Source organism: Neomonachus schauinslandi, chromosome 8, assembly GCF_002201575.2.
Source record: "Neomonachus schauinslandi chromosome 8, ASM220157v2, whole genome shotgun sequence".
Lineage (NCBI taxonomy): Eukaryota > Metazoa > Chordata > Mammalia > Carnivora > Phocidae > Neomonachus > Neomonachus schauinslandi.
In genome coordinates this window covers 53,830,128-53,837,434 of record NC_058410.1, presented here as the reverse complement: position 1 = coordinate 53,837,434, position 7,307 = coordinate 53,830,128, and positions in this window count along the sequence as shown.

The following is a 7,307-nucleotide window of genomic DNA, read 5'->3' as shown; positions in this document are numbered from 1 at the left end:
ACCACAAAGCCGCCTGAACGCCCCACTGGCAGGCCAGCTGAAAGGTGTTGCTTCCCGTCCAGCCCCTAATAGATAGGATTAGAAGAATAACTTAAAATGTTAAGGTGTTAAATTCCTAAAGCCCTGGCTGTCACCCAGAGGGACTCCGGGCAAGATGGCTGCACCCAGCTCCTTCACTCCCAGCCGAAACTGAAGTTACCTGGTGTCCTTGGGGTGGCATGGCATGGAGAATGGGGACTGAAACGAAAGCTTTTTTGGCAGTTAACTTAGGTTCTCTGAGCAGGTGGCAAAGGAAGAAAGCATTAGCTTTATTTAAATGGGCAGTTGAAGTTCAGGGAGAAAAGAAAGTGTTGTTATTCTTAATTTTTCACACTCTCCCTGACCCCAGCCTCCATTCTGTAAATAGTCCAGGGTATCATTTGCTGCCAGCAGAAGTGTATGGATACCTCTGTAAAGCTATGAATGATTTACAAGCCGGGTCAATAATTAAGTTGCTGGGGAATGAGTTCAATATATAACCAGGCTTAATTCTTTGAATTTCAGAAGACAGGCTCCTAGGACTGGCAAGAGAATAATGGTGGGAAAGAAAACACAATTCACACAGATTTTAAACGCTTTGAGACAATAAAATGTGCCAATCTGTTATTTGAGAAAAGATGACAAGTACATGGTGTTTCCCATCTTGGTCTATGATGATCTCCAGAACAAAGGAAACCTGGTTTATTGGTAAAAGTACCCAAACCCACAGCTTCTGTTCCAGCTCTGCTCTGGGGTCAGTGGACCCTTTCCTTAGGGACCTCCTCAATGAAGCTTTGAATCATGGTGGATCCAGATCATTCCTAAGGGAAAACCACCCACACATTTGTCTGGTGGAAGGGAGTTTGTTTTAGAGCAGCCTCTTTGTGCCTGGTCCGCAGGGGGCACAACGCCAGTTGTGCACTGTAGCTAAAGGGTCAAGGCTAAAACCCCTGAAAGAGTCAGCATGTGCGTGTGCATAAGTGTAGGCTAGAGAAGTTCAAAGAAGGAAGTCAGCCAGGCTCGGGAAATCTTCCCAGGTGGGGCAGGGCTAGACGGGGCCTCAGATGATTGGAAGGATGAGGGACAGGACACTTCAGAGACAGACAATAGCCTCTTTCACACAATCATTTCAGCCACAAACCTATCCTGAGGCCCGTCTTCCATGAGCCAGACACAGGGCTAGATGCTGGGGATACACTCCTGAGAAGGAAGGAGAGGGCCTGTTATGGGCTAAGCTGTTTCCCCCAAAATTCAGATGTTGAAGCCCAACCCCCAGTACCTCAGAATGTGACTATATTTGGAGATAGAGCCTTTAAAGAGGTGATTACATTAAAACGAGGCCACTAAGGCAATCTGACTGATGTCCTTATGAGAAGAGGAAATTTGGACAGGAAGACATCAGCGATTCCCGTGTACAGAGGCATGGCCACGTGAGGACACAGCAAGGAGGCGGCCATCTGCAAGGCAAGGAGAGAGGCCTCAGCAGAAGCCAAACCTACCAACACCTTGATCTTGGACTTCTGGTCTCCAGAACTGCAGGAAAATGCCTGTTATTGAAGCCACCTGATCTGTGGTGCTTTGTTAGGGCAGCCCTAGCAGCCTAACACAGTGCCCCTGCCCTCACAGGGCCTGAGTGTGTTGAGGAAGACAGACAACAAACAGTTATGCAATCAAGACATCAGTGATAAGTGTGCCAGGTACCAGAAAGGAGAAGCACGAGGTGCTTTGGGAACACCGGAAGAAGGAAGCCGGGCAGAGGGGGCACCCCTGAGTCCCAAAGCCCAGCCTCAGGGGGCACAGAGCCGGGAGAGACCGGCCTGAGCCACCTGTGGAGTGATGGGAAATGTGGCTGACGAACCAGAGAATGCCAGATTGCACAGTCCTTGACATGTGCAGAAATATTCATGCTCCATCTCCAAAGCAGTATGGAGCCGTTTTTGGTTTCTAAGGGGAGGAATGGCACAAGGAGAACAGTACTTTAGGGAGATTTTCCTTGCAAGCATGTGCTGATGGGGAGCAGGTCTCAAGCATGGAGGGCCGGAGGGTGGGGGTGGGCGGTGCAGGGAGGAGGCTGAACCAAGGTGGGAGCCGGCAGCACAAATGGCGGAGAGAGACTGCGCACGGAAAGCATTCTGAAAAGGGACAGGTCTTAGTGACTGCCAGGAAACTCTTTTCTAATCATCTTGTCCCTGTAGTGGTCCCTCGGTGATGATGCTGACCTACAGAAAGACCCTTCAGAGACCCGTCTCCAGGGTCAAGTGGTTGCCATGGCACTAAGTTCTGTGCGAGGGGCATAAAGACCAAATGGGGAGTTCATCTCATGCCTTCCTTCTCCATCCCCATGTTGTACACTACTGAGACCCACACAGCTTCTCGAATCTGCACGATGGGTATCATTGGCACAGGGACGGGAAGACATTTGATTGCAGCTGGGAGACTCAGTAAGAAAGTAATACCTGGATATTAAGCCATTATGCATAAAGCCACGGAGCAGATTTCTCTCTGAGGACCTTCCAGCTTCTTGCTGCCTTTTCAGCTGTTCACAGCTGGGGTGGGCAGAGAGGGGATGCGGGTAAAGAAATTATGAAGTAACCAAACTTCCCATACTTACCCCCCCGAAGGAATGGTCACGGCTGAGGGACAGAAGCAGACCAGCAGTTGCTCAGATCTGCCGGGAAGGAAATGAAAATATGAAAAACACCAAGGTTAAAATTCCAGACTGCCTGCTGGCAGCCAAAGTCCATCAGCTTGCAGAAACTACCAGATAGAGATCCGGGACTGTCAAGGGCTGGATGAAGCTTATCACTGGTGTTAAGAAGAGGGGCGCTGAGCCCACAGGCAGGAAATCAGGGTGCCACGAGCCAAACCTCACAACCACAGACAGTGGCCAAGGCCAGAGCTCACGATATATAAGGCACAGACTGGAGAATGTCGGCCTTCATTTGCCATCTGTCAGCAGCCCATGGTCAATTTGGAGAGCAAATTAGAGGCACTGCACTCTGAGAGACCCACATTTGAAGTACTAGGTAAACGCTGATATTAGCACACATAGAATAAAACACGGGGCAAGAAAGTCCAGCAAAAAATCTTGGCGAGGCAGCTGACTCTAAATGCATTCTTGGGATACTGGAGGGGTGGGGGTGGGGGGGTATTTTTAAAGAGGAGACCATTTGAGTAAACTATTTTGTGCATGGTTGGCAGAGCTTATTATTTTATTATTATTATTAAAATCTCTTTTGGAACCATATGGCTTCAAGATGCTTCCTTTCACCCTGGCCAGAAAAACCGGTCTATTTTATTTGTGATCAGTGTGGTCCGCTGCACAGACACCTCCCAGGAGCTGACGAGATTGGACAGTCTCAGACTCCAACCCACACCTACTGAACCAGAATATGCACATGAACAAGAGCTCTGGAAGCTTGTGTGCACAGTAAAGTTTAAAACGCACAGCTTGGGCGCCCGGGTGGCTCAAATGGTTAAGCGTCTGCCTTCGGCTCAGGTCATGATCCCAGAGTCCTGGGATCGAGTCCCACATCGGGCTCCCTGCTCAGCGGGGAGCCTGCTTCTCCCTCTGACCCTCTCCCCTCTCATGCTGTTTCTCTCTCGCTCGCTCTCTAAAAAAAAAATAAATAAAATCTTTAAAAATAAAAAAAATAAAACGCACAGCTTTAGAGCACGTTAGGCAAAAAGAAAAGCTGGGAAGGTTCGGGTAGCTAAGTGCTGGCTTGCTTTAAACAAGGAGTCATATTACAGCCCGTTCAGTGCCCACTCCCACTCACGGGGTGAGAGAACTAGCAACAGCCCCCGGGCCACAGCAAGATGGTGCAGGCAGTAACGGAAGCCAGAGGAAGAGGGCCTGGCTCCAGCTTCACCCCCGAAAGGACAATACAGGTGCCCCTTCTTCTAGGTGTGGTCGCACATTCTCGTGTTTTGTCCGTAGAAGTCCAAGGCCCATATGATTATAGATGATGCAAAGGAAGCCTAAGCCACGTAAAAGAAAACAAATCATTTTTCCAATTAACATCGGGTAATAGGGTAATGATCATCTTCTAAAAATTGTTCTTGGTAGTGTATGCCACGTAAGTCATTATCCTCTTGCTTCCTTTTCCAAAGACCACCCAGGATCATTCCTCTGCTTTCAGTCTGGCTGAACAGCGATTGCTGATAGTACCTAGGACTTCCACCTGTGACTTGTACCAAACCAAGAAAGAGATGTTGTTCATTCAAAGGTCTGCTAAAATCCTGGCTCTTCTGGTTACCATGTGACCCTGGGCAAGTCCCTTTATTTCCAAAGTGGAGATATGAAACTATAAAATGCCGAATGTTAATTATAATTAATTAGTCACTCTTGAGGGGAAGCACAGCAGCAGAGCTTAGCCTGGCCTAATAATAGCACCACCATGACCTCTGTGTGACAGACAAGGAGCCTAAAGCTTTGAGCTGTGTGGCCCCACGTCCTTCGGCTAGAAAGTGGCAGAGCCCAGACTAGAGATGCCAAGTCTGTCTCTCAAGAGCTCAGAAAATGGTTGCACCTGATACCAGCACCTCGACGCGAGGAAGGCATGCTCTCCCTCCCAGCCACCCTGCCCTGTAACCGACGCCCCTGCACTTGAAGTTGGAACGACAAGTGAGGCAGATTTACAGAGGGTACTCATCGACAATTTATGTTAGGAGAATCATCAGGGTTCTGATTCTATACAATATTCTATATTGTATACAATATACTGATATTTAAATTGGCACCTGTTCAATCTCCTCTCCTTTGCTTTTGAATCATTTGCTTTTTCACCCCTGAAAAATCTAACCCTTCATTGTCAGCAAGAAAAATCTCGAAATGAGATGGTAAAACAAACAACGCACTGACTCTCTGAACATAAAATAATGAACTTTCTCCTTCTCTCACCCCAGCCCGATTTCCTCATCTCCCCGCTCTTTTTACTTTTTCTTCCTTTCTTTCTTTCTTTTTGAGTGCAAATGAAACTGACCTTCGGGCTCCCTCCCAGGCTAGAGAATAAGGATGCCCTTAGCTGGAGTGAAACAGAGAAGGTTGAAACTGAAAGAGTGAATAGATTTGAATTAAAACAACTTTCTCTCAAACAAAAGCATTTAAGAGAGTTCAGCAAAGGGGAGGCATGCTGAGAATGCTGTATTTCTTGGTATCTTCTGATTAGCTTTTAAGATCCTTAGCAGAGATGGGAGTATTGCTTGAGCAGCGACCACATTCCTGGAGAGAAGCAGGAAGGAGACTGCTGATAGTCCCAAGCAGTAACCCCACTGGCTTACCGGCTTTTGTTTCTGTAAAGTTGCTCTGTGGCTTCAGTGACATCTGGGTGACCCTAGGAGCAAGATTTTGAGGTATGCTTTAGGTGGCACTCAAACTCTCGGCACATTGCATGCATTACCCTTAACTGTTCATCACACACAATTCCTGGGAGAGAAACTTGCTATCCCCATTTCAGGAAGCACGAAATTGCTGCATGCACACACGTAGTCCTCATGACAATCCAGCATGGCACCTACTATTATTATTCCCATTTTGCAGATGAGCAAACTGAGGTCTAGACAGATTTAGTAACTTTCCTAATACCATTCAATAAATGTTGGAACTGGAATCAAAGCCAAATCTGACTTCAGAGCCTGAGTTATAACAAGAGGTAACATTTCTGTTTTATCTTAATTCCTTGTTTTACATCTACATTTCCACGATTGCAAGATAGCAGAGAGAAGCAAAAATCATCCCAACAAGAATGTTGCGTGGGTTCTTTTTTTTTTTTTAAGATTTTATTTATTTATTTGAGAGAGAGAGCACAAGCAGAGGGGAAAGGCAGAGGGAGAGGGAGAAGCAGGCTCCCCACTGAGTAGGGAGCTGGGGGGGGCCCCCGCCCTGTGTGGGTTCTAAATAACCACTAGACTTCTTTTTTACCATCTGGCTGGCCAAGCAGCTGCCAAAGCAGGTACCACCAGAATTAATATTCAACCAACTCCAGTTTCTGTCCGTCTTTTCTCAGAGGTGAACTACTTTGGAGTACTGATGGTAATTTTTCTTTGCCTTTTTTTTTTTTAATCTCTCCCCCCAACAATGCCAATCATAAGAAAGAAAAATTGGCAATTGCTGAGTATTTAGTGTGGGCTAGGTCAGCACACAGACTGCCACTCAGTCCCTCCCAAACCTCATCAGACATCGTTAACCAATCATACTACTCTTCCCTAGAAAGACCGAATAGCGTCTCAGGATCCTTCTCAACACCAAGCTTCAGACAAGTACGCGCCATCAATTGGAGCTGGTATACCGGATGATACCTATCTGCTCCTCCTTGCCTAAGTGTGTGGCTGTGGCTGGGTACCTTCCCATGGAGCCTGTTATGGAAGCGCTTGCTACCCAAGTTCAAGTTAGAAGTTACACAAGGAAAGCAGAAGTCATCATAACACAAAAATGTTCACTGAAAGAACTGACCACTCTTCTATTTTATACCTCCTCAGCCATCCCTCTCCTTTTCACATCAGCCAGTTCCCCTGAGGTAACAATGTTATATTCTTTGCCGACTTTTTTGTAAGGGATACGTGCAGAAATGCAAAGAGATGGCAAATGTTGGGAAATACGAACTTTCTGTGAAGTGGGTGAAGGTGTCATTGGCAAGCTGCTCAAGTCAGACTCATGAAGCCATATTAACAAATGAGAATCTGGGAAAGCTACACCAGCTAACAATTGAAGAAGCGAAAATCAGAGGGTGATGACAGGATAGGGGCTTCAAAAGAGATCATTTAAATATCAAAGGACTGAGCTGAAACTCAGGGGAAAACTGATAAAGCCTTGGAATATTTTTGCAAAAAAAAAAAAAAGAAGACCTTGTTTCTGCATGTAGTGTGAAAACCAAACAAACGTAAAGTGAAGGATTGTGCCGTACCCCTGCACAAGTTTGTCAGGAAACAATTACGCCAAGAGAAAGAATCAGCACCCAACAGTCAATCTCGAATTCATGATGACTTTTTTTGCAGGTAATTCTAGACAAAATGAATCAGATCCAGTCTCACCACTCATATTAAATTTGGAATTTAATATGGAGTTTGGAATTAACGGGGGGAATTTTGTTGTTGTTGTTGTTGTTGTTGTTGTTGTTTTGTTTAAGGAGAGAAAAAAAAACCTCTTAGTCCAAACTTTTTTACAAATGAACTAAGGTCGGGGCGCCTGGGTGGCTCAGTTGGTTAAGCGACTGCCTTCGGCTCAGGTCATGATCCTGGAGTCCCGGGATCGAGTCCCACATCAGGCTCCCTGCTCAGCAGGGAGTCTG